Genomic DNA, 27,817 nt, shown 5'->3' with positions numbered 1-27,817 from the left:
AGGTACGATAGTGATGTTTAAGGGGCTTGACAAATACATGAATAGGATGGGATGAAGGAGGGATACTGAAGGATAACACACGTCCTGAGATAAGACCCCATAAAACTGAATAACTAGGATAATACTAGAATAGTTCTACATAAGTTAGTTCATTAGAGATTAATAATAGAAAGTATACACAGTGATCATTATTAACTATTAAATATGTATTTTTAGGACATACCAGTAATAAGTATTCAAACTCTTGCTACAAGCAGTAGCCACAATGCATGATGGGATTTAAGCTAGCTAACTTGCCCATGTTTTTCAGATAAACATGGATATACAGAAGTAGTGTGGTCAGCAATAAAACGGTCAGCTCAGTTCATATCAGTGGCCCCAATATCCTGTCTTAGACAATCCATGGTGAGAATAGGAACCAACTTTAGCATCTTGCCCCTGGATGAACAATGAGGTGGTCAGGAACTGACTGTGACACGTAGGATGGGAAAAGACGAAAACAACTTAATAATGGACACAGTATCTGAGTAAACAACAGCTGGCAGGATAGGGTTAAATCCTGAGCTGATCACAAGTCATCATGTTGCTTAAAGTAAATTTTACTGGTCAATATAAAAGTTACAGCTTCAAGGATTGGATCAAGTTCAACTGGGGTGGGCTACTGATTTTTGGAAATTTGTAAACCTGTCGCACCTGAATCAGTGTTAGTCAGAGTGATTTTGGCATTTATCCAGATCTCTCTACCATTTACATGGATCAAGCTTGGGATAATAAAGCCGTCTTAACCGGAGTTGATGGGTGTCTGCAGATCTGTGTGTTAAGCTGAGCTCAGGCCTTGGAAACGGGTAGCATGGTTCATACAGCGTTGGAGGGCTGAAGGGCCATAGTACTCTGCTGAATTTTCTTCGCATGGAATTCTCGGTAGGATGGCTATATGGATACAGAACTGGCTTGATTATAGAAGACAGAGATAGTGAGAGAAGGGTGTTTTTCTGAATGGAGATTTTTAGATCGTGGTGTTCCACAGGGATCAGTGCTGGAACCTCTGTTTTTCTGTAGTAGATTTCAATGATCTGGAGGAAAATGTGGGTAGTCGGATTAAACGTTTGCGGATGACATGAAGATTGACGGAGTTGCTGACAGTGCCAAGGATTGTCAGTGGATACAACAGGATATAGATACCTGGGTACAGAAATGGCAGATGGAGTTTAATCCAGACAAATGTGAGGTGATGCATTTTGGAGGATCAAATCTAGGTATGAGTTATACTGTAAATAGCAGAACCCATAGAAACATTAACATACAGAGGGATCTTGGCGTGGAGGTTCACAGTTCCCAAAAGGTGGCAACACAGTTGGCCAAAGTGATTAATAAGGCATATGGCATGCTTGCATTCATCAGCTGGGGCATCAAGTATAAGAGTTGGAAAATCATGTTGCGGCTATACAAAACCTTGGTTAGGCCGCAATTGGAGTATTACGTGCAGTTCTGGTCACCACATTATCAGAAGGACACGGAAGCTTTGGAGAGAGTGTAAAGAAGGTTCACCAGAATGTTGCCTGGTCACAAGGGTTATGGCTATAAGGAGAGGCTGAGTCAACTAGGATTATTTTCACTGGAAAGATGGAGGCTGAGGGGGGACCTGTTAGAGGTCTACAAAATTATGAGAGGCATAGACAGGATGGACAGTCAGAGGCTTTTTCCAAGGGTCAATTGCAAGGGAGCACAGGTTCAAGGTGAGAGGGGGAAAGATTACGGGAGATGTGTGGGGTAGGGTTTTCATACAGAGTGGTGGGTGCCTGAATCGCGCTGCCAGAGGATGTGGTGGAAGCAAGCACATTAGCAACATTTAAGAGGCATCCGGATGGATACATGAATAGGGAGGAAATAGAGGGATATGGATCGAGTAAGGGCAGAAGGTTTTGGTTTATTTAGGGCATCATGATCGGCACAGGCGTGAGGGAGGGGGGGGGGGGCAGAAGGGCTTGATCCTGTACTGTACTTTTGTTTGTTCTTTGTTCTTGGAGCCGATTAGGCAGAGAATTCCAGTGCTTGGAACCTAGTCGACTGAAGACATGTGGACATCCCTCTTTCCCCAGAGACATTAGAATTACACCTTGGACCATTCAAGCAGAGGTTGTGAGCCCAATATTTATTGATCCCCTGCAGCAAAGTTAAAAACAAAATTCCTGGATTCCTGGAGGTTTCAGCACATGGTTTCTGATGTTCAATTTATCCCACAACCCCCACCCCTCCTCACTCCCACCCACGTTCAGGCTATCGGTTGCCCGACATGTCCATTCTCCTGGTGCACTGCCTTTCCAGCCCAATTGCCAAGTAAGCTGTTCTGAACTACCCAACTGAGTGACTCATGACTGTCAGTCACACTGCCTTTCATCCAACTCCAGACACTTTCTCAACAATGAAAAAGTTCAGATAAAATTAAATAAAAACATCCTTTTTGACTTCCTGCTATCATTTATTTTCCAGTATTATTTACAGCATTGTCCTGTTTAATTCCTGGAGAATCCTGAACGCCCCTGCATGTTGACAACCTCACCAATCTGACATGTGATAATTCAGTCAATTAAAAACATATATATTTGTGTATATGTCTTGCTGGTGGATGGGGGCTATATCTCACAGATTGCCACATTTAAAGCAAGTTGATCAAAGGGGAAATACATTTAAATTCCACTTTGTAAAACTTCTGTAAAAAATCTGAGAAAGAAAGATCATGCATTTATAGTGCCTGTCACAACCTCCAGACATCTCCCTCATGTTCAAAGCTGTTGATATATTTTTGAATTCTAAAACTGCTGTAACATTCAGCAATTAGTTTGCACACAGTGATATCCCACATACAGCAATGTGATAACAACCAGATAAGCTCTCTTTTTGGAAGCAATGTTGCCTGAGGGAAACCAAAAAAAAATCCTCTCCTTTTTCCATATAGCCCCTTGAGATCTCTTACATACAACTGAGAGGGTGAATGAGGGCTTGGTTTAATTTCTCATGAGTAAGAGAAGTACCTCAACTTTTGCAGAGTCATAGAGACCTTTAAAAAGGTAGGCACATTCTGACGGTAGCACCTGGCAGCATGGTAGCATTGTGGATTGCGTTGGGGAGGGTGCTCTTTCCAAGAGCTGGTGCAGACTCGATGGGCTGAATGGCCTCCTTCTGCACTGTAAATTCTATGATCTATGACACGTCCCATTTTCACTGGTGGGGGGAAAGGGGTGGACAGTGACTCACAAATGAGGGAAGCCTGACCTCAGCATTGCCATTTGATCTCAGTACTGAGTTAAAAAAAAACATTTGGCTAGAGCTAGGGCCTTAATTCAGAACAGGAATCATAAATGTTTCGAGCAGATGTAAATGCTCTTGCAGGGTGGATATGGTCCATAGAACTGTCATGATGTGACGCTCCTTAATTGCAGCTCTTTACAAGTTAAATAAAGCAGGCTGACTGTGTCAGTGAGAGTTAGAAAAATTCTGTTCTCGAAGTTACAATATCTTTGTTGACATTTCCCCAAGGGTTATCACTATGTCATTATAAATGACTTTGTTGCATTCCTGCAAGCTATAATTATCTCAGCGGGGGGAGAGTGGAGCTGGGGGGGATGGTTCCTCAGTCTACACTTTAAAGAGATCATTAAACTACCAACTCTCCTTGATGCAAGGCAATGATTAGAAATTTGTTTGTTTTTACAATATTTATAGAACAGTACAGCACAGAACAGGCCCTTCGGCCCTCGATGTTGTGCCGAGCAATGATCACCCTACTTAAACCCACGTAACCCGTATACCCGTAACCCAACAATCCCCCCATTAACCTTACACTACGGGCAATTTAGCATGGCCAATCCACCTAACCCGCACATCTTTGGACTGTGGGAGGAAACCGGAGCACCCGGAGGAAACCCACGCACACACGGGGAGGATGTGCAGACTCCACACAGACAGTGACCCAGCCGGGAATCGAACCTGGGACCCTGGAGCTGTGAAGCATTGATGCTAACCACCATGCTACCGTGAGGCCCCCTAATTTAATTATATTAAACAATTGAGGGATTTAAAAGCTCTGAATATTATTTCATGAATGGGAGTTTTTTTTAATGCACTGCAGACTATAATAGATATTTGGAGCTTTATTTTATCTTCACGTGGTTCCCGAGGTCAGTTCATGGAGGGCAGAAACGTCATGGGTGGTAGGTGGAAAGTATGAGTGGACGTCGGTTGGCATTAAGTTGACATTGGGGCTATCAAGGCATAGGGGTATGTGGGAATGCATCAGTTTAAAAGGAGGGTATGATGTGCCATTGGAGGTGGAATAGGGAGTAGTTAGGGGTGGTGATATGTTGTGAGGGGTGATGGCGAAAGAATCTGAAATGTAACAAAACAACTGGGACCAAGTCCCAGGGAACTGAGGTGGTCCTTTCAACCAACCACCCTCAATACTCCGCCGCCCCATGGTTGCCCCAGATCTGTTTCCAGGAGCAGAGGGTTCGGCTGTATCCTGCACATGCAACACTTCCATGCCCCAAAACTCCACCCCAACCCACCCCAAGAACAAAGTGTTCACAGGGCACTTTTACTGAGGTGGTCAGAAAACTTCTCAACTCAATAGCACAGTCCAACCTAACATGTCCGGCAGTACGGCACTAAAATAAAATGTCAGTCTAGATTATATCCCCGGAGCGGGGTTTGAACTTACAACCTTTCTGTCTCGGAGGTGAGAGTGCTATCAACAGAGACAAGATGAACCCCATCTATTCATGGGCCATCACTTCCGCTGTTCCTTTACTGCAAATACTAACCTGTTGATTTCGAACTCGATTCAACCTGGTATGGAGGGTATTAGTAATGTGGAGAGATTGAATAAACTGGGATTGTTCTCCCTGGAGAGACGGAGGCTGAGGGGCGACCTGATAGAAGTTTATAAAATTATTAGGGGTATAGATAGGGTGAACAGTTGGAGGCTTTTTCCCAGTGCGGAAATAACTATTACAAGTGGGCACAGGTTCAAGGTGAGAGGGGAAAGGGTCAGTGGAGATGTGCGGAGGAAGTTCTTACACAGAGGGTGGTGGTGGCCTGGAATGCACTGCCAAGTGAGGCAGTTGAGGCAGATACGTTGGCGACCTTTAAGACTTATCTGGATAGACACATGAAAAGACGGAGTACAGAAGGATACAGGCGGTTGGTCCAGATAGGCCGAAGGGCCTGTTCCGGTGCTGTATTTCTCTTTGTTCTTTGTTCTTTATTCAACCGTCAAAGAACCTCAGGACAATGAGATGTAGCTAGCCCCAAGAACTGAAAACCTTTTGACACATGGCTATCGTAAAAATAAGAGTGGTGATTGTGGACATCAGAGGATTGGAAGAGATCGGAGAAAATTCAGTGCTTTGTTATTCTTTCTGAAGGGATTTAAAATATTAAGTTATTAATGCAGTTTATTAGCTGTTGATTGAATGTCATTGATTAAGCTAGTGACTGAGTGTAATAATTAATTAAGTTCCTGACTAAATGTAATAACTCATTTATTTACTAACTACTTTTGAAGAATCGTCATATTGAATCCATCTTAGAAATTAATGAGCTGCTCTTTACAATTAACAATGAAGCTCAAGCCTTAATTTATCAATTTATAATTGACAGCGCCCATCTCTATTTCAGCACCACTATGTCTGTATTGTCTGTGTTGAGCTCACAGTAGCAGCACACAGGAAGGGTTGGGAACAAAAGGTTTATTTACAGGAGCAAGAAAAGACTATGTACACAGGTCCCGGCAGAGAGTACCGTACCCCTGTTGAATTGAGTTTGAAGTCAACAGGTTAGTACTTGCAGTAAAGGAACAGCGGAAGTGATGGCCCATGAATGGATGGGGTTCACCTTGTCTCTGTCGGTAGCACTCTCACCTCTGAGTCAGAAAAGTTGTAAGTTCAAACCCCACTCCGGGGATATAATTGAGACGGACATTTTATTTTAGTAAAGTACTGTCAGTACACTTGGCCTGGTATAAATACTCTGATTTCCTCTCCCGCTGATAAGGGTCCCTTAGCAGAGAAGCTCATTCTCCATGAGACTCACGGGGAGCCTAATCGGCCCGGCCTCTTGGATCCTGTGGGGGTCACAACATTCCTCCCTCCCAAACACCGAAAATGCGTCCGACAAAGGTAGGAGGATCTCTGCCCTTGTTAGCCTGTGGCTGCTTCGGATTGAATGGGTAAATCGTACATGAGCCCTAAATCGGGTTCCGTGCTGGGGTGATTGCAAGCCACAAAATTCACTCCGCTCGGCACAATCTGAATCTTGCCCGATTTAAATGAGACTAACAGCTCATTAAAACCCGAACTCCGGATTCACCCGTCACCCTGTACTCAACGACCAGGCATGGAGGACCTAGGCATTTTAGTACTGGCCTACACAAACATGGACCAACCATAACAGCACCTGGGGGTTCACCCAGGCCATTGCAGACTCCCGGGTGGTTGGAGACAGGACACAGTAGTGCCCTTGCTCTGCCATCTGGGCACCCTGACACTGCCATGGTGCCCATCTGGCACTGCCAGACTGGCAGAGCCAGGGTGCCCAGGTGCCAGTTTGGCACTGCCAGGAGACAGGCGGAGGGGGGCATGGCAAGTAGTAGGCGCATGATGAGGTTCCCGGGCCTTCCCAAATGTGAGGGAGTGGGGAAGGGCCAACAAAACAGGTCACTAAAGCCCGAAAGTGGGTGAATGATCAGGCTGCTGGACAAAACGGCACCCGATCTTCGAGAAGCCTTTGAAACTCGCCAGCAGGAAAACCCTCGAACCACCCAAGGAGTGGTTAAGGTCTGGAATGCACTGTCTGTGAGTGTGGTGGAGGCAGGTTGAATGTAGACTTTCAGAAGGCCTGTTATCTGAAATGGAAAAAAATGTGCATGGTTAGGAGGATAAGGTGTGGGATTGGCATTTGGTGAATTGTTCCAACGAGAGAGCCGGTGAAGACTCAGTGGCCCAATGGCCTCCTGAACTGCAACCATTCTGGTGCTTCTGTGATTATTTGATTGTCTTACATAACCTCAAAACAACCAAAGCACGTTACACTCAATAACCCTAATGACCCTCGGAAAGGATGAGTTAAAGCATAACATAGAACATAGAACAGTACAGCACAGAACAGGCCCTTCGGCCCTCAATGTTGTGCCGAGCCATGATCACCCCACTCAAACCCACGCATCCACCCCATACCCGTAACCCAACAACCCCCCCTTAACCTTACTTTTTATTAGGACACTATGGGCAATTTAGCATGGCCAATCCACCTAACCCGCACATCTTTGGACTGTGGGAGGAAACCGGAGCACCCGGAGGAAACCCACGCACACAGGGGGAGGACGTGCAGACTCCACACAGACAGTACAGTACAACACAGCATAACAATAGGATTCTGCCGAAAACAGTAACAATTTGGGTTTTCCCAGATTGTCGCAGACAAATCTGACATTATGACAGCATCTACTTTTGTGGCAAAGGGTATAATGATTGACAGCTCAGCACAGCATTCCTGGAGGCTTCTAGAATGTGTCAAATGTGATTTTGTTTTCATGAACTGAAATAATGTTCGAAGGAAAATTTGTCAGGACTCTCTAATTAGATCAGTAGCATTGGGTTTGAGGGAGAAGTTCAGCTTAACTCGTTATGTTAATTAGCTTGACATTCCTTGAGTTAGAGGGGGCAGAGCGTAAGACTCATTATAGTTTCCAAAAATAATCACCAGGATTATTAAACCCACCTGTGTGCGTGGGTTTCCTCCGGGTGCTCCGGTTTCCTCCCACAGTCCAAAGATGTGCGGGTTAGGTGGATTGGCCATGCTAAATTGCCCGTAGTGTCCTAATAAAAGTAAGGTTAAGGGGGGGGGTTGTTGGGTTACGGGTATAGGGTGGATACGTGGGTTTGAGTAGGGTGATCATGGCTCGGCACAACATTGAGGGCCGAAGGGCCTGTTCTGTGCTGTACTGTTCTATGTTCTATGTGGATTCAGTTGACTAGACAGAAAAGCATTAAAAAAAGAATCATTTGCATTTTTATAGTGGCATTCATCACCGCGTGGTTTGCTAGTGTTGGACGGGAGGGTTTAAACTAGTATGGCAGGGGGGTGGGTACCGGAGCAATAGGTCAGAAGGTGAAAAAATTGAGGGAGAACGAGGGAATAGGGCCAGTGTGGCTCTGAGGAAGAGCAGACAGGGAGATGTTGGTGAAAACAGCGGGTCTGGTGGCCTTAAGTGCATATGTTTTAATGCAAGAAGTATAACAGGTAAGGCAGATAAACTTAGAGCTTGGATTGGTACTTGGAACTATGATGTTGTTGCCATTCCAGAGACCTGGTTGAGGGAAGGACAGGATTGGCAGCCAAACGTTCCAGGATTTAAATGTTTCAGGTGGGATAGAGGGGGATGTAAAAGGGGTGGCGGAGTTGCGCGACTGGTTGGGGAGAATGTCACAGCTGTACTACGAGAGGACACCTCAGAGGGCAGTGAGGCTATATGGGTAGAGATCAGGAATAAGAAGGGTCAGGTCCCAATGTTGGGGGTTTACTATAGGCCAACCAACAGCCAGCGGGAGATAGAGGAGCAGATAGGTAGACAGATTTTGGAAAGGAGTAAATGCAACAGTGTTGTTGTGATGGGAGACTTTAACTTCCCCAATATTGACTGGGACTCACTTAGTGCTTGGATGGGGCAGAGTTTGTCAGGAGCATCCAGGAGGGCTTCTTAAAACAATATGTAGATCAGGGGTGGGCAAACTACGGCCCGCGGGCTGCATGCGGCCCGCCAAAGGTCTTTATGCGGCCCACCAAGGTCAAGTCTTTTTTAAATTTAAAAATTTATTTATTTATTTTAATAAGGTTAATGGGGGGGGGGGCTGTTGGGTTACTGGTATAGGGTGGATACGTTGACTTGAGTAGGATGATCATTGCTCGGCACAACATCGAGGGCCGAAGGGCCTGTTCTGTGCTGTACTGTTCTATGTTCTATATGAGGCACCCAGAATCATAACCGGGTGAAGCGCCATTTTTGAAAAGTAGAGAAAAAGAGGGCTAAAGGCAGGATGCCGCCGGGGGAAGCGCTGAGGTATATGCCGCACGCTAATTGGTTACAACCGGGACTATTAATTAATATACTATGCGGCCCTTTAAAATTGTGAATTTCTGAATGTGGCCCTTGCACGGAAAAGTTTGCCCACCCCTGATGTAGATAGTCCAACTAGGGAAGGGGCTATACTGGACCTGGTACTGGGGAATGAGCCTGGCCAGTTGGTAGAAGTTTCAATAGGAGAGCATTTTGGGAACAGTGACCACAATTCATTAAGTTTTAACGTGCTGGTGGACAAGGATAAGAGTGGTCTGATGGTGAATGTGCTAAATTGTGGTAAGGCTAATTATAACAATATTAGACAGAACTGAAGAACCTAAATTGGGGGCAGATGTTTGAGGGTAAATCAACATCTGACATGTGGGAGGCTTTCAAATGTCAGTTGAAAGGAACTCAGGACTGGCATGTTCCTGTGCGGAAGAAGGAGGGCAGCATGGTAGCATAGTGGTTAGCATCAATGCTTCACAGCTCCAGGGTCCCAGGTTCGGTTCCCGGCTGGGTCACTGTCTGTGCGGAGTCTGCACGTCCTCCCCGTGTGTGCGTGGGTCTCCTCCGGGTGCTCTGGTTTCCTCCCACAGTCCAAAGATGTGCGGGGTTAGGTGGATTGGCCATGCTAGATTGCCCGTAGTGTCCTAAAAAGTAAGGTTAAGGGGGAGTTGTTGGGTTACGGGTATAGGGTAGATAAGTGAGTTTGAGTAGGGTGATCATTGCTCGGCACAACATCGAGGACTGAAGGGCCTGTTCTGTGCTGTACTGTTCTAAATTCTAAATACGGCAAATTTTGGGAACCTTGGATAACGAGAGATATTGTAGGCCTCGTCAAAAAGAAAAAGGAGGCATTTGTCAGGGCTAGAAGGCTGGGAACAGACAACGTCTGTGTCGAATATAAGGAAAGTAGGAAGGAACTTAAGCAAGGAGTCAGGAGGGTTAAAAGGGGTCACGAAAAGTCATTGGCAATAGGGTTAAGGAAAATCCTAAGGCTTTTTACAGGGTAGCCAGGGAAAGGGTTGGCCCACTGAAGGACATGCAAGAGAATCTATGTGAAGCCAGAGGAAATGGACGAGGTACTAAATGAATACTTTGCATCAGTATTCACCAAAGAGAAGGAATTGGTGGATGTTGAGTCTAGAGAAGAGTGTGTAGATAGCCTGGTCACATTGAGATCCAAAACGACGAGGTGTTGGGCGTCTTGAAAAATATTAAGCTGGATAAGTCCCCAGGGCCTGATAGAATCTACCCAGAATACTGAAGGAGACTAGAGAGGAAATTGCTGAGGTCTTGACTGAAATCTTTGGATCCTCACTGTCTTCAGGTGATGTGCTGGAGGACTGCAAAATAGCCAATGTTTTTCCTTTGTTTAAAAAGGATAGAAAGGATAATCCAGGGAACTACAGGCCGGTGAGCCTTACGTCAGTGGTAGAAAAATTACTGGAGAGAATTCTTTGAGACAGGATCAACTCCCATTTGGATGCAAATGGACGTATTAGTGAGAGGCAGCATGGTTTTGTGAAGGGGAGGTTGTGTCTCACTAACTTGATAGAGATTTTCGAGGCGGTCACAAAGATGATTGATGCAGGTAGGGCAGTGCATGTTGTCTATATGAACTTCAGTAAGCCTTTGACAAGGTTTCTCATGGCATACTGCACAAAAGGTGAAGTCACACGGGATCAGAGGTGAGCTGGCAAGGTGGATACAGAACTGGCTAGGTCATAGAAGGCAGAGAGTAGCAATAGAAGGGTGCTTTTCTGATTGGAGGGCTGTGACTAGTGGTGTTCTGCAGGGATCAGTGCTGGGACCTTTGATGTTCGTAGTATATATAAATGAGTTGGAGGAAAATGTAACTGGTCTGATTAGTAAGTTTGCAGACAATACAAAGTTTGGTGGAATTGCGGATAGCGATGAGGAGTCAGAAGATACATCAGGATATAGATTGTTTGGAGACTTGGGTGGAAAGCTGGCAGATGGAGTTTAATCCGGACAACTGTGAGGTAATGCATTTTGCAAGGTCTAATGCAGGTCGGGAATATACAGAAAATGGTAGAACCCTCAAGAATATTGAAAGTCAGAGAGATCTAGGTGTACAGGTCCACAGGTGACTGAAAGGGGCAACACAGGTGGAGGAGATAGTCAAGAAGGCATACGGCATGCTTGCCTTCATTGGCCGGGGCATTGAGTATAAAAATTGGCAAGTCATGTTGCAGCTGTATAGAACCTTAGTTAGGCCACACTTGGAGTATAGTGTTCAATTCTGGTCGCCACACTACCAGAAGGATGTGGATGCTTTGGAGAGGGTGCAGAAGAGATTTACCAGGGTGTTGCCTGGTATGGAGGGCATTAGTTATGAGGAGAGGTTGAATAAACTTGATTTGTTCTCGCTGGAACAAAGGAGGTTGAAGGGTGACCTGATAGAGGTCTACAAAATTATGAGGGGCATGGACAGAGTGGATAGTCAGAGACTTTTTCCCAGGGTAGAGGGGTCAATTACTAGGGTGCATAGGTTTAAGGTTTGAGGGCCAAGGTTTAGAGGAGATGTATGAGGCAAATATTTTACACAGAGGGTAGTGGGTGCCTGGAACACGCTGCCAGAGGGGGTGGTGGAAGCAGGGACAATAGTGACATTTAAGGGGCATCTTGACAAATACATGAATAGAATGGGAATAGAGGGATATGGACCCCGGAAGTGTAGAAGATTTTAGTTTAGATGGGCAGCATGGTCGGCACAGGAATGGAGAGCCGAAGGGCCTGTTCCTGTGCTGTATTTTTCTTTGTTCTTTGTAAAGCAACCCAAAGTACCCTGCACACAACTAAATAGTGAGGATTCCATTATTTTTCCCATGACTCATCTTAAGCTGACTAGTCCCTGCCATATTCATAGAAATCCTACAGTCCAGAAGGAGCCCATTTAGCCCATCAAGTCTGCACCGAAAGAGCACTTCCCCACCCTAACCCAATAAGGGGTGGCACGGTGGCACAGAGGTTTACTCTGCTGCCTCAAAGCTCCAAGGACCCAGGTTCAAACCTGGCCTTGGGTCACTGTCTGTGTGGAGTTTGCACTGTCTTCTCTGGTCTATGTGGGTTTCCTCCGGGTGCTCTGGTTTCCTCCCACAGTCCAAAGATATGTAGGTTAGGTGGGTTGGCCATGCTAAATTGCCTCTTAGTGTCCAAATAGTTGGATTGAGTTATGGGGACAGGGTGGCTGCATGGGCTTAAGTAGGGTGCTCTTTCCCACGGGCTGGTGCAGACCCGATTTGCCGAATGGCCCTTCTGCATTGTTAATTCTATGATTCTATATTAATTCCTTAACCTAAACTACACATCTCTGGACAGTAAGGGGAAATTTTGCATGGCCAATCTACCTAATCTGCACATCTTTGGACTGTGGGAGGAAACCGGAGCACCCGGAGGAAACACACGCAGACATGGGGAGAATGTGCAGGCTCCACACAGACTGTCACCCGATCCGGAATTGGTCCCGGATCCCTGCCGCTGTAAGGCAGCATCGCGAACCATTATTTATCTCCCTTCATAAATATAGGCATAATACCAGTTCTCTAGCATTGCATCTTTCTCTAGAAAGTTATTAAGACTGTTCAGTAATGTCTCTGCTACCACTTCTCTGCTATCACTTGTAAAACACATGGATATAATATGCTCACCTAATGCATTTCCCCATTAATGCTGCAGCATAATAATTATTTTCAAGGGCGAGAGAGTGTGGGAGGGGGGTGTTGAAGGATGGGTGGTGTCTCAGTTTAATATCTAGTTGGAAAGATGGCTTTGCACTCCCTCAGTCTTCCACAGGCGTGTAATTCTTGGTTTGGGCTCTACTTTCTGATTCAGAGGGGATGAGCCATGGCTGACAATCTGCAGTTGGTGTAATTTTAACACATTGACAAGGATTGCAGAGGAGCAGATGGACAAAGACACCAAAGTGTGCTGAGCCTGCTGAGGATGCTTCAGAAGGTGCTTACCCCAAGCCACCTGCAGAAACGACACTGGAGGGAAACCAGAGTCTGGGAAGGCAGGAAGAAGGCCCAGCATGATTCCTTTATAGATGGGGTTGGTGGCCCCATGGCTCCTAGTCTGTATACGGGTTACGTGGGTTTAAGTAGGGTGATCATTGCTTGGCACAACATCGAGGGCCGAAGGGCCTGTTCTGTGCTGTACTGTTCTATGTTCTATTCACTTAGGCCAAGATAAGTGCAACCAAAATGAGTGTCAGTCTACTGGTCACATGATATGTCACACATTCGCCTCCTCATATTCCCCACTGATCTCTCTGAACACAAATCCCTGGCCTTCATGGCATCGCTCAATCTATCCCTTACGCTTGTATGATGCCCTTTTTCCAGTGCATTGAGGCTGACCGTGATCGTTCTTGAAGTTTGTATTTCAGTTTCTCAATTGTGGCAATCACAAGATGTTCCTCCTGTGACAAAGATTTGAGACACAAAGGTCTCCGCTGAGGCTGTTACCTTGGCATACCTCGAAAGAACACGGTGAGTCAGCAGCACTGAGTGACAAGGGGACCAAGAAAGGATCGGGGAATAAAAATTCAGTCGGCATTTTCAGATTGAGAATCTAATGAGTCAGTCTTCAAGGCACATGACTAACCCAACAGGAACTTGAAACATTTCTAAACAGTGGTCCAAATTAATATAGATTCTGGCTCATTTATACAGAGAAAAGTAATTGTTTTATTATAATGAAAAAGAGGGCAAATTTCCTCCAGTTTAATTTGAGGAACGAGTCGCTTCATTAACCTTTCAAAGACTTCAGTGTCACTCTTCTAGCTGTGAAATCTATTCCATTTACTTCAAGGGTACAATAGATTAATAAATATTTTATGGTTCCATGTATTTTTTTTCTAATCAGTTGGCACTGTTACCAGGAATAAAACAGTAAATCCTCCTTAATATGTTGGACTGTATGGCAGGGGGGTGGGAATCGGAGCAGCAGGCCAGCAAGTACAGAGACTGGGGAAGAGTTTGAGACTAAAACAAATATAGCAAAGAGGGAGAGCAGGCAGAGAGAAGTTGCTGGTCTCAGTGGGTCTGGAGGTCTGGAGTGCATTTGCTTCAATGCAAGAAGTATAACAAGTAAGACGGATGAATTTAGAGTTTGGATTAATGTAGGGAGTTATGATATTGTTACTATTACAGAGACATGTTTAAAGGAGGATAGGACTGACAGCTTAACGTTCCGGGATATCAATGATTTAGATGAGACAGAGGGGGTAGCAGAAAGGGTGGAGAAGTTAAATTACTGATTAGGGAACATATCCCAGCTGTGATGAGGGAAGACATCTTGGAGGGATCCATCAGTGAAGCGTTATGGGTAGAGCTCACGAATAGGAAGGGTGCAATCACAATCATGGGGTTGTACTAAAGGCCTCTCAACATTCAGCGGGATACAGAGGAACAATATATAGTCAGATTCTGGAAAGATGTGAAAATAGCAGGTTTGTTGTGGTGGGTGGTTTTAATTTCTCCCATATTGACTGGCACTCCCGTAGTGCGAGAGGTTCAAATGCAGAACAATTTGTTAGGAGTGTCCAAGAGGTGTTGATTGTCCAGGGTGGGTGCCTTATTGGAACTAGTATTGGGGAATGAACCCAACCAGGTGACCAAAGGTTCAGTAGGCGAACATTTTTGGAATAGTAATCACAATTCCGTAAGATTTCAAATATTCATGGATAAGGGCAAGAGTGATCTTCGCATGAGGGTGCTAAATTGGGGAAAACCAACTACAGCAGAATTTGGCAAGAGCTGGATAATGTGGATTTGGAGCAGTTGTTTTAGGATAAATCCACATTTGATATGTGGGAGTCTTTTAAAGACCAATTGATTAGAGTGGAGGTCAGGCATGTTCCTGCGAAAATGAAGGACAGAAATGGCAGGATTAGGGAACCATGGATGATAGGGAAAATTGTGAGACTAGTTGTGAAGTATCTTAAGGATTTGATCCAGTTTTATTTTAATTTACGGTTGCCGGTTGTTGGTGAGATATAGCTGAAACTCAGTAGAAATTCAAGTTAAAAACTTGTCAGGTGCAAATAAGAATTGTTTTATTGAAGTTCATTGGTTACAACTTGAAAATGATTTAAAAGGTAGTTTGTAGACAATTTGATTTTCTTCAAAGAATCACAGGAATTATCTTCTGAGACAATAGCCTGAACACAACTTTAAAAGTCAGAGGCTGAAGTTAAAGTATGAAAATGAAATAGGAATACAGAACTCTTTTCTAATTCTCTCTCTCTCTCTCTTTCTGTCTTGTTCTCTTTGTCTCTCTGACTTGTCTGTCTTCTTGCCTCTAGTCTTCTGTCTCTAGTCTCTCCTCTCTGCCCCCGTTTCTCTCCTCTCCTCACTAAAAATGGTGGTCAAATCATCCATGGATATACTCTTTGATATCTGTCTTAAGCGATCCGATCACACCCCAATATAATCCTAATTGGTTTAAGCTATATTCAAAACACATTTGATTTGATAAAAGGCCGTCCATCATGACAATGTAACGCCACTTCTAATTGTTGCTTATTGGTATGTTTCTCATGGGATATTGTGCTTTATCAAAACCAGCAAAAACTGGTCTAATGCTGACCTACCCATTGCCACCATGGAGACCTCATGTTATCTCATCTTGCTAGGCTAGGCACAATTCAGAACATACAACTCAAACTGTCTTTTATAAGATTGTTTCACTGAGAATGTTGGAATCAAATATATACATATATATATTATATTTGAGTCGATGTTTTAACTGTCCATTTATTAAAAACAAGGCAATATAGTTCAAGATATTTTTTTTAGCTTGTATAATTTATGGGATATGATTCAACCTAATCTCGAGCGGCGTGAGAACCGTACAATACTTCATCCTTATCCCTCGTTGCTATGGATTCCGCCCTTGCCCTTGGAAAAATGTGATGTTTTTATCAGACTTCTGTGTTTTGCAAACTCATGACTGAGTTTGGAAATTGTATGGTTCTTTCATTTTAAAATTGGGAATTGATATTTCTGTCTTAAACAGTCTTCTTACCTATATTAAGTGTATTTAAAATACCTGACTTCTACACTAGTCAAAAAGAAAAAGGAACCATACATAACGCCAAGGTAACTAAAAACAGATGAAGCTTTGAAGAATATAGGGACAAACTCAAACGTGGAGTTAGGAGGGCTAAAAGAGGCCATGAAATGACATTGGCAAACAGGGTCAAGGAAAATCCCAAGGCCTTTTATATATATATAAGGAGCAAAAGGGTAGCTAGGGAAAGAGTAGGCCTACCCAAGGACAAAGGAGGGAAGTTATGCGTGGAGTCAAAGGAAGTGGATGAGATCCTTAATGAGTACTTTTTATAGGTATTTACCAAGGAGAGGGATGTGATGGATGTTGAGGTTAGGAATTGGTCTCTGAATACTCTCGGACAAGTCAGCATGAAGGAGGTAATGTTGGATATTTCAAAATGCATTATGGTAGACAAGTCCCCTGGGCCAGATGCAATATATCCCAGGTTACTGTGGGAGGCAAGAGAGGAAATAGCTGGGGCCTTAACAGATGGCTTTGCATCATCTTTGACCACAGGCAAGGTTCCAGAGGACTGGAGAATAGTCAATGTTGTCCCTTTGTTTAAGAAGGGAAGCAGGGATAATCCAGGTAAATATAGGTTGATAAGCCTGACGTCAGTGGTGGGGAGGTTGGACTGAGGGACAGGATTTATTCACATTTGGAAGCAAATGGACTTGATGGTGATAGGCGTCATAGTTTTGTGCGGGGAAGGTCATGTCTTACCAACTTGGAGTTTTTTGAGGAGGTGAAAAAATTATTTGATGAGGGAAAGGCTATGGATGTCGTCTACATGGATTTTAGTAAGGCGTTTAAGACCATAAGACCATAAGACATAGGAGTGGAAGTAAGGCCATTCGGCCCATCGAGTCCACTCCGCCATTCAATCATGGCTGATGGGCATTTCAACTCCACCTACCAGCATTCTCCCCGTAGCCCTTAATTCCTCGCGACATCAAGAATTTATCTATCTCTGCCTTGAAGCCATTTAGCGTCCCAGCCTCCACTGCACTCCGCGGCAATGAATTCCACAGGCCCACCACTCTCTGGCTGAAGAAATGTCTCCGCATTTCTGTTCTGAATTTACCCCCTCTAATTCTAAGGCTGTGCCCACGGGTCCTCGTCTCCTCGCCTAACGGAAACAGTTTCTTTGCGTCCACCCTTTCTAAGCCATGTATTATCTTGTAAGTTTCTATTAGATCTCCCCTTAACCTTCTAAACTCCAATGAATACAATCCCAGGATCCTCAGCCATTCATCATATGTTAGACCCGCCATTCCAGGGATCATCCGTGTGAATCTCCGCTGGACACGCTCCAGTGCCAGTATGTCCTTCCTGAGATGTGGGGCCCAAAACTGGACACAGTACTCCAAATGGGGCCTAACCAGAGCCTTATAAAGGCTCAGTAGCACATCGCTGCTTTTATATTCCAACCCTCTTGAGATAAATGACAACATTGCATTCGCTTTCTTAATCACAGATTCAACCTGCATGTTTACCTTTAGGGAATCCTCGACTAGCACTCCCAGATCCCTTTGTACTTTGGCATTATGAATTTTCTCACCGTTTAGAAAGTAGTCTATGCTTGGATTCTTTTTTCCAAAGTGCAAGACCTCACATTTTCTCACGTTGAATTGCATCAGCCATTTCCTGCACCACTCTCCCAAACTGTCTAGATCCTTCTGCAGCCTCCCCACTTCCTCAGCACTACCTGCCTGACCACCTAACTTCGTATCATCGGCAAACTTTGCTAGAATGCCCCCAGTCCCTTCATCCACATCATTAATATATATGGTGAACAGCTGCGGCCCCAACACTGAACCCTGTGGGACACCGCTGGTCACCGGCTGCCATTCCGAAAAAGAACCTTTTATCCCAACTCTCTGCCTTCTGTCAGACAGCCAATCCTCAACCCATGCCAGTAGCTCACCTTGAACACCATGGGCCCTCACCTTACTCAGCAGCCTCCTGTGTGGCACCTTATCAAAGGCCTTTTGGAAATCCAGATAGACCACATCCACTGGGTTTCCCTGGTCTAACCTACTTGTCACCTCCTCAAAGAATTCTAACAGGTTCGTCAGGCACGACCTCCCCTTACTAAATCCATGTTGACTTGTTCTAATCCGACCCTGCTCTTCCAAGAATTTAGAAATCTCATCCTTAACGATCAATTCTAGAATTTTACCAACAACCGAGGTTAGGCTAATTGGCCTATAATTTTCCATCTTTTGTCTTGATCCTTTCTTGAACAAGGGGGTTACAACAGCAATCTTCCAATCGTCCGGGACTTTCCCTGACTCCAGTGATTTTTGAAATATCTCAACCAACGCTTCCGCTATTTCTTCAGCCACCTCTCTCAGAACTCTAGGGTGTAGCCCATCGGGGCCAGGAGATTTATCAATTTTAAGACCTTTTAGCTTTTTTAGCACCATCTCTTTTGTAATGGCAACCATACTGAACTCAGCCCCCTGACCCTCTATAATTTTTGGGATATTACTCATGTCTTCCACTGTGAAGACAGACGCAAAGTACTTAGTAAGTTCTCCAGCCATTTCCTCGTCTCCCATCACTAGCCTTCCGGAATCAGTTTGAATTGGCTCAATGTCTACTTTGGCCTGTCGTTTGTTTCTTATGTATTGAAAGAAACTTTTACTATCATTTCTTATATTACTGGCTAGCCTGCCTTCATATTTGATCCTCTCCTTCCTTATTTGTCTCTTTGTTAACCTCTGTTTGTTTTTGTAGCCTTCCCAATCTTCTGATTTCCCAGTGCTTTTGGCCACTTTATAGGATCTCTCTTTTTCTTTGATACATTTCCTGACCTCCTTTGTCAGCCATGGCTGTCTAATCCCTCCCCGGATAATCTTTCTTTTCTTGGGGATGAACCTCTGTACAGTGTCCTCAATTATGCATACAAACTCCTGCCATTTTTGCTCTACTGTCTTCCCCACTAGGGTCTGCTTCCAGTCAATTTTCGCCAGTTCCTCTCTCATGCCCTCGTAATTACCTTTATTTAACTGTAACACCATTACATCCGATTTTGCCTTCTCTCTTTCAAACTGCAGACGGAACTCAACCATATTATGATCGCTGCTTCCTAAATGTTCCCTTACTTTAAGATCTTTTATAAAGTCTGGTTCATTACATAGCACTAGGTCTAGAATAGCCTGCTCCCTTGTGGGCTCCATGACAAGCTGTTCCAAAAAGCCATCTTGTAAGCATTCCATGAATTCCTTTTCTTTGGATCCACTGGCTACGTTATTTACCCAATCCACCTGCATATTGAAGTCCCCCATGATCACCGTGACCTTGCCTTTCTGACATGCCTTTTCTATTTCCCGGTACATGTTGCGCCCCTGGTCCTGACCACTGTTAGGAGGTCTGTACATAACTCCCATTATGGTTTTTTTGCCTTTGTGGTTCCTCAATTCTACCCACACAGACTCCACATCATCCGACCCTATGTCGTTTAGTGCCATAGATTTAATGTTGTTCTTAACTAACAAGGCAACCCCACCCCCTCGGCCCACCTCTCTGTCTTTTCGATAGGTTGTATATCCTTGGATGTTTAACTGCCAGTCCTGAACCCCCTGCAGCCATGTCTCTGTGATGCCTACCACATCATAATCATTCACGATGATCTGTCCATTAGTTCGTCTACTTTGTTACAAATGCTACGAGCATTCAGGTAAAGTGCCTTAATGCTAACTTTCTTATCATTACAGATATTGGAAGTCCTAAGATGTCCAAAGTTATCCTTCCTTTTTGTTGAATTCCTAGTCTGCCTCAAGCTTAAATCCACCTGCCTACATGTTATCCTCCTGCGTATCTTGCCATTTAACTCCATGCTCCCTGTCGCTTTCACTTTCCCTTCCCCCCAACTCAGAAGTTTAAAGTCCTACTGACCACCCTATTTATCCTCTTCGCTAGAACACTGGTTCCAGATCGGTTCAGGTGGAGACCGTCCCAACGGTACAGATCCCCCCGGTTCCAAAACTGATGCCAATGTCCCATGAAGTGGAATCCCTCTTTCCCACACCAATCCCTTAGCCACGTGTTTACTTCCCTAATTTTCTTGTCCCTATGCCAATTGGCACGTGGCTCGGGCAGTAATCCGGAGATTATGACCCTTGAGGACCTGTATTTCAATTTTCTTCCTAGTGCTTGATAGTCCCCGAACAGGTCCTCCACCCTAGCTTTACCTATGTTGTTAGTCCCAACGTGGACCACAACAACTGGATCCTCCCCCTCCCGCTCCAATATCCTTTCAAGCCGGTCAGAGATGTCCCGCACCCTGACACCGGGCAGGCAACACACAATGCGAGACTCCCGATCCGGCTTGTATAGGATACTATCTGTCCCCCTAATTATAGAATCCCCTATAACAACTACTTGTCTTTTTACTCCCCCCTCTTGAATGGCCTTCTGCACCATGGTACCGTGGTCAGCTGGCTCATCCTGTCCAGAGCCCTTTTCCTCATCCATACAGGGAGCAAGAGTCTCATACCTGTTGGACAAGGTCAAGGGCTGAGGCTCCCTCATGACAAGGTCCCTCATGGCAGACTGGTACAAAAGGTAAAGTAGCATGAAATCTGGGATGTGCTAGCTAGATGTATAAAGAACTTGGCAAGAAGAGACACAGTGTAAGAGTGGAAGGGTGTTTTTCAGAATGGAGATCTATAACGAGTGGTGTTTCACCGGAATTAGCACTCAGACCACCGTTGTTTGTAATACATATAAATAATACATATCTGGAAAAAAATGTAGATGGTCTGATTAGCAAGTTTGCAGATGATATTGAGATAGATGGAGTTGCAGATAGTGAAGGGGACTTTCAGAGAATACAGCAGAATAGAGATAGATTGGAGAGTTGGGCAGAGAAATAGCAGATGGAGTTTAATCCAGACAAATGTGAGGTGATGCATTTTGGAAGATCAAATTCAGGTGTGAATTATATAGTGAATGGCAGAACCTTTAGAAGCATTGACATACAGAGGGATTTGGGTGCTCAGCTCCATAGTTCCTTGAAAATGGCAATGCAGGTGGATAAGGTGGTCGAGAAAGCATATGGCATGCGTGCCTTCGTCGGCCGAGGTTTTGAGTACAAGAGTTGGCAGGTCATGTTACAGTTGTATACAACTTTAGTTCAGCCACATTTGGAATATTGCAAACAGTGCTGGTTGCCACACTACCAAGACATGGATACTTTGGAAAGAGTGCAAAGAAGGTTTATCAGGATGTTGCCTGGTCTGGAGGGTGTTAGCTCTGAGGAGAGGTTGAATAAACTTGGATTGTTTTCATTGGAAAGATAGAGGCTGAGGGGAGACCTGATTGGGGTCTACAAAATTAGGAGAGACATAGACAGGGTGAATAGTCAGAAGCTTTTTTACAGTATGGAAAACTCAATTGCAAGGGGGCACAGGTTCAAGGTGACAGGGGAATGTTTAGGGGAGACGTACGGGGAAAGTTTTTCGTGCAGAAGGCGGTAGGTGCCTAGAATGCGTGGCCAGTGGAGGTGGTAGAGGCAAGCAAGATAGCAACGTTTAAGATGTATTTTTTTTTTAAATTTAGAGTACCCAATTCATTTTTTCCAATTAAGGGGCAATTTTAGCGTGGCCAATCCACCTCGCCTGCACATCTTTTGGGTTAGAACATAGAACATAGAACAGTACAGCACAGAACAGGCCCTTCGGCCCTCGATGTTGTGCCGAACAATGATCAACCTACTCAAACCCACGTATCCACCCTGTACCCGTAACCCAACAAACCCCCCTTAACCTTACTTTTAAGGACACTACGGGCAATTTAGCATGGCCAATCCACCTAACCCGCACATCTTTGGACTGTGGGAGGAAACCGGAGCACCCGGAGGAAACCAACGCACACACGGGGAGGACGTGCAGACTCCGCACAGACAGTGACCCAGCCGGGAACCGAACCTGGGACTGGCTGTGGGGGTGTGGTGATATGCATCACTGTAGACACACAAGGGGTTAATGTAAGTACACGTAGACTAGCTAGACACTAGAGGGTGCACCAGAGACATGACACAGACACTCAACCAATATGTCAGTAAGATAGGACACGGCCAATGGGCATTCACGATACACACAGAGGTGACACTACCACAGGGGGGCATTACACCAACCCATATATGAAGGACACAGCACACATGATCTTCCTCTTTCCAGTGGGGACACTCAGTGAGTACAGACACAGGGTGGATTGAACATCACACCCACCACGTGGATTGTAGCAGACTGGTTTGTCAGTCTGAGTAGCTATAGAAGGATTAACAGTAGAGGCAAATACCAGTAGGAGAATTGTTAATAGTTTAATAAACGTGTTGAAGTTATCTCCACGCCTGAACCTTCCTTTGTCAGAGTGCACATCAAGGAAGCAGCTTATGCTACGCCAAGAGCATAACAAGACAGTAGTCACCACTGTTGTGTATATATTGCATATGAGGTGTAATATGCCCCTGTACTACAGGTATGGGGGTAGATCCCTGCCTGCTGGCTCCGCCCAGTAGATGGAGTATAAATGTGTGTGCTCATCGAGCTGCAACCATTTTGGCAGCAGCTGCAGGAGCAACACATCTTTGCGTAATAAAGCCTCGATTACACTCTACTCTCGTCTCGTCGTAATTGATAGTGCATCAGGGGGTGAAACCCACGCAAGCACAGGGAAATTGTGCAAACTCCACATGGACAGTGACCCAGAGCCGGCATACAACATTGTTTACTGGAAGGTGATGGATGACAAGTCCAGCTGCAGTCTAAATGTGGCATGGAGCCCTCACCGGTGATGGGCTCGGTGGGAAGGTGGTTGACCGGAGGAACAGACTTCCTCTTGAGGCTGCTAGCCTTTTCCCTCTGGGAATCTCCATCCTGCTGACATCCTGTACGGTCTGGTGAAGACAGGTGGGCTGGAGAGAGATATGTGTGTTTGACTGGTGTTTAAATATGGCTCTGGAACCTTCGAACCTATCAACTGAAGGCAGACGGATGAATTAGTGGCTGCCCTGCAGGAGAGTCAGCAGGGAACTTCGCTGTATATGATTAATGAGGTTCCAAGCACTGGATCTGGCGCAGGATCCCACCATTCTGACTAGCAGGGCAGGTACTGCCGGAGCCACCCACAATTGGACTTTGTCTCAAAGAGGGAGAATTCCACTCATATTATTGTCAAGCAATGGGATTAAGGGTTACAGGATGAAGGTGGGGAGATGGAGTTAAAACACAAATTACCCATGATTTAATCGAATATTGGAACAGGCTAGAATGACTGGATGACTCATTCCTGTTCCTTTTAACAGTGTTCCGGATTAATTTACCTGAAAAGTCTTTTCCGGTTCACACTGTTGCTAATCTTTGGATGATCGGTTCTGGTAAACAGCCTTCAATTCAACACCAATGACACTGATCCCAATTCCATTTTTACAATGGGAGATTGATGGAAAAAAAATGGAAACCGTTCTCCATCAAGTTGTCCTGGGATTTGTTATGCTCAGGTTCAGCTGGACAGTTTTAGTTCCAAGGAAGGCAAAAGCTTAAAATATTCCCTTTCGGCTTTGGTGAGTGAATATTGCACAGCGCTGGTACATTAACGTAAACTGGGCCGATAGGCATGAGGCCCAAGCAAGATTGTGTCTCAGGCTTCATTTCAATTAATTCGAACTCGATGAAGTTACTGACAGGATTAATAAGGGGAATCCAGTTGATGTTGTTAATGCGCCTCCCAATGCAAGATGGCCATCGATACCTGTCTGTGCATGATCCCTACTTCTGCAAACTTTAAAGTATCAATTTATTTCTTTTATTTCACACACTGAGCACTTCCAATGTTCAAGTAATTTTGTTGAATGGTTCATTTAGTTTAAAAGTAGTCCTTGGATCTGCACTCTTCCGGGACTGAATGTTAATGGGCACAAGTTGAAGAGTTGTGTAACTCTGCAGATAAATGCTGATAACTGCTGTAAAGACTGGCTTCAGGTTGATCATTCACCAACTGGCTCTCTGGAAGAGAGGACATGATTCCCTAAAAGAGAAGCTGTGAAACTAAGAAAAAGAAATTCGGACAGAAAACTGCAATCCCCTTGAATGTTGCGGAAAACGGCAGAAAGCAAGATTAAATTGTTGGAGTATGATTACACTCTGATGTTCTCGGAGTCTGAATCATGTGACCAGTGGAGGATTGAAGTGGATCAGTGGGCATGGGTTATGTCCCCACCAAAGAGGAAACAAGACATAACATTGGTGTTTTCGAATGCGCCAAGAATTGAACCCGGAAGTGAAGAATTTTGCGAGGTAGGTGTGAATCAGTGGGATAATGATGGATGTTCTCTTCAGGAACTGGAAGTGCCTGTGAGATATAGTCAGAGTTTAGTAGATTTTAGAAAACACATGATGATTCCATGGAAGCATATACCTTAGACTTCAATAGATTTTATAAAAAACATGGCGCGGGATTCTCCGCCGGCAGGATTCTCCGTTTTGCCGGCACCCGGGGGTTTCCCGATGGCGTGGGGCTGCCCCACAATGGGGAACCCCATTGACTAGCCAGCGTAACGGAGAATCCCGCCAGCGGGTCGAGGCAGGAAAAGTGGCGGGGCGGAGAATCCAACCCATGATCAGTGGGCAGCACGGTAGCATGGTGGTTAGCACAATTGCTTCTCAGCTCCAGGGTCCCAGGTTCGATTCCCGGCTTGGGTCACTGTCTGTGCGGAGTCTGTACGTTCTCCCCGCGTGTGCGTGGGTTTCCTCCGGGTGCTCCGGTTTCCTCCCACAGTCCAAAGATGTGCAGGTTAGGTGGATTGGCCATGATAAGTTGCCCTTTGTGTTGGGTGGGGTTACTGCGTTCTGGGGATAGGGTGGAGGTGTGGGCTTAGGTAGGGTGCTCTTTCCAAGAGCCAGTGTAGCCTCGATGGGTCGAATGGCCTCCTTCTGCACTGTAAATTCTATGAACATAATTCAATTCTTTTTTGGAAATTCTTGGACTGGTACTGGAATGTAAATTTCTGGATTGTGCGAAGGTGTCTCATTCGGATGGGCAGCAGATTATAAATGGCATTCAGTCTTCAGAGAGGGAAGTCCTGACAACTCACGCATTTGGAGAATAAACCGAGAAAAGATCCATCCACTACCATAGAAACAAAATTCAAACAACACAAACAAATTGCCAAAATGCACAAAGAAAAGTTTGGTGTTTTAAGCGGGAACAGACAAAAGTACAGAGGCAGGGTTCAAAAAAATGACACATGATGATGATAACTCTAAGGAAGGCAATGCCACATTCAAACAAATTATACTTGTCACAAGGACTTTTATTCCTATGATGTGATAGTTGTGGTCTCCTTTAACTCTCCAGTATTAGATAGTGCTTGCACTTCAACAGTGTATCAAATAGATTGGCTAAAATATTATTCAGATTCGCTAAGCAGTGAAGATGATACAAGGCGAAGGAGTGTAAGGACCCTTCTGCAAAATGGTCATTTAGACCTGAAACATCTGTTTCTCTCCACAGATGCTGCCAGGCCTGGTGAATATATCCAGCATTTTCTGTTGGTCTTGGGGTATGATTCTCGCTTTGGTTGTCTTGGTGTCGGAATTTGCGAGAGGTCCCTGGTTCAAATCCCGGATGAGCCCTTTGATGGGGTTTTCCGGTGGTTAAGCAACATGATTTCTTAGGGGCTGGTTTAGCTCACTGGGCTAAATCGCTGGCTTTTAAAGCAGGCCAGCAGCACGGTTCGATTCCCGTACCAGCCTCCCCGGACAGGCGCCGGAATGTGGCAACTAGGGGGCTTTTCACAGTAACTTCATTGAAGCCTACTCGTGACAATAAGCGATTTTTATTTCATTTCCAGCATCCGCAGTATTTTGCTTTTATCAAAATACTGTTTGCTTTAGGCTTGGTGATAACAAAACATTGAGGTCACTGAAGAGAATTATGATTCCATGTAAAATAGTTGGGGTCAGCTGTTTTCTGAAGACTGTTGCCTGTTTGATACACCTTTGCTGCTGAGTAAACATTCGATGAAAAAGGCATGAATGAAACTTGACGGGGAGCATAAACAAGGCAAATTATTTTTTAAGAAGTTGGTGGATCGGCAGTTACCCAATCAGGGCATTGTTCGATCCCATAAACAAAATCTAATGTATCTTATCAGTTTTAGACAACTTTTCATGACATCAGGTGATAACAATCAGAGAGAGAAAAAGGAGGAGCAATATTCGTCTCCAAACGTTAACTCTGTTCCTCACTCTCTGCAGACGCTGCACGGCCTGCAGAGTATATCCAGCACTTGATTTGGGATATCCAGCAGCAATTGGTAGTTTGTTTATCTTTACAACAGGAGGGACATGGAAATTTAATGAAGGGAAACAAGGTGAAAGAGCAGAACTTCTTAAATGCAGAGGAGACAATGGATTTAACAAGAAAATAAAAACAAAATCCCATTCTCCAACAGTGAATGAAAGCACTCACTGACTGAAATTAAAAAAAGAAAATCGCTTATTGTCACGAGTAGGCTTCAATTAAAAGCCCCTAGTCGCCACATTCCGGCGCCTGTCCAGGGAGGCTGGTACAGGAACTGTGCACCAAATCACTCACTGACAGTGTACCAAAGCACTCACTGACTGTGTACCAAAGCTCTCACTGACTGTGTACCAAAGCACTCACTGACAATGTACCAAATCACTCACTGACAATGTACCAATGCACTCACTGACTGTGTACCAAAGCACTCACTGACTGTGTACCAAAGCACTGACTGACTGTGTACCAAAGCACTCACTGACTGTGTACCAAAGCACTCACTGACTGTGTACCAAAGCTCTCACTGACTGTGTACCAAAGCACTCACTGACAATGTACCAAATCACTCACTGACAATGTCCCAAAGCACTCACTGACTGTGTACCAAATCACTCACTGACTGTGTACCAAATCACTCACTGACAATGTACCAAAGCACTCACTAACATTGTACCAAAGCACTCACTGACTGTGTACCAAAGCACTCACTGACTGTGTACCAAAGCACTCACTGACTGTGTACCAAAGCACTCACTGACAGTGTACCAAAGCACTCACTGACTGTGTACCAAAGCACTCACTGACTGTGTACCAAAGCACTCACTGACAATGTCCCAAAGCACTCACTGACTGTGTACCAAAGTACTCACTGACTGTGTACCAAAGCACTCACTGACTGTGTACCAATGCACTCACTGACAATGTCCCAAAGCACTCACTGACTGTGTACCAAAGCACTCACTGACTGTGTATCAAAGCACTCACTGACAGTGTACCAAAGCACTCACTGACAGTGTACCAAAGCACTCACTGACTGTGTACCAAAGCACTCACTGACTGTGTACCAAAGCACTCACTGACAATGTCCCAAAGCACTCACTGACTGTGTACCAAAGCACTCACTGACTGTGCACCAAAGCACTCACTGACTGTGTACCAAAGCACTCACTGACTGTGTACCAATGCACTCACTGACAATGTCCCAAAACACTCACTGACAATGTACCAAAGCACTCACTGACTGTGTACCAAAGCACTCACTGACTGTGTACCAAAGCACTCACTGACAGTGTACCAAAGCAC

General features: G+C 44.9%; 1 protein-coding gene across 18 annotated transcripts in view; it reads right to left on the bottom strand.

Annotated features, from left to right (window-relative positions):
- Positions 1-27,817, bottom strand: part of eys (eyes shut homolog) — a 3,376,609-nt gene that overhangs the window by 1,555,905 nt on the left and 1,792,887 nt on the right. The window lies entirely within an intron of this gene.

This window comes from Scyliorhinus canicula, chromosome 6 (assembly GCF_902713615.1).
Source record: "Scyliorhinus canicula chromosome 6, sScyCan1.1, whole genome shotgun sequence".
Classification (NCBI taxonomy): domain Eukaryota; kingdom Metazoa; phylum Chordata; class Chondrichthyes; order Carcharhiniformes; family Scyliorhinidae; genus Scyliorhinus; species Scyliorhinus canicula.
The sequence above is the reverse complement of the archived record's forward strand: the minus strand, read 5'-3'. Positions and strand labels throughout refer to the sequence as shown.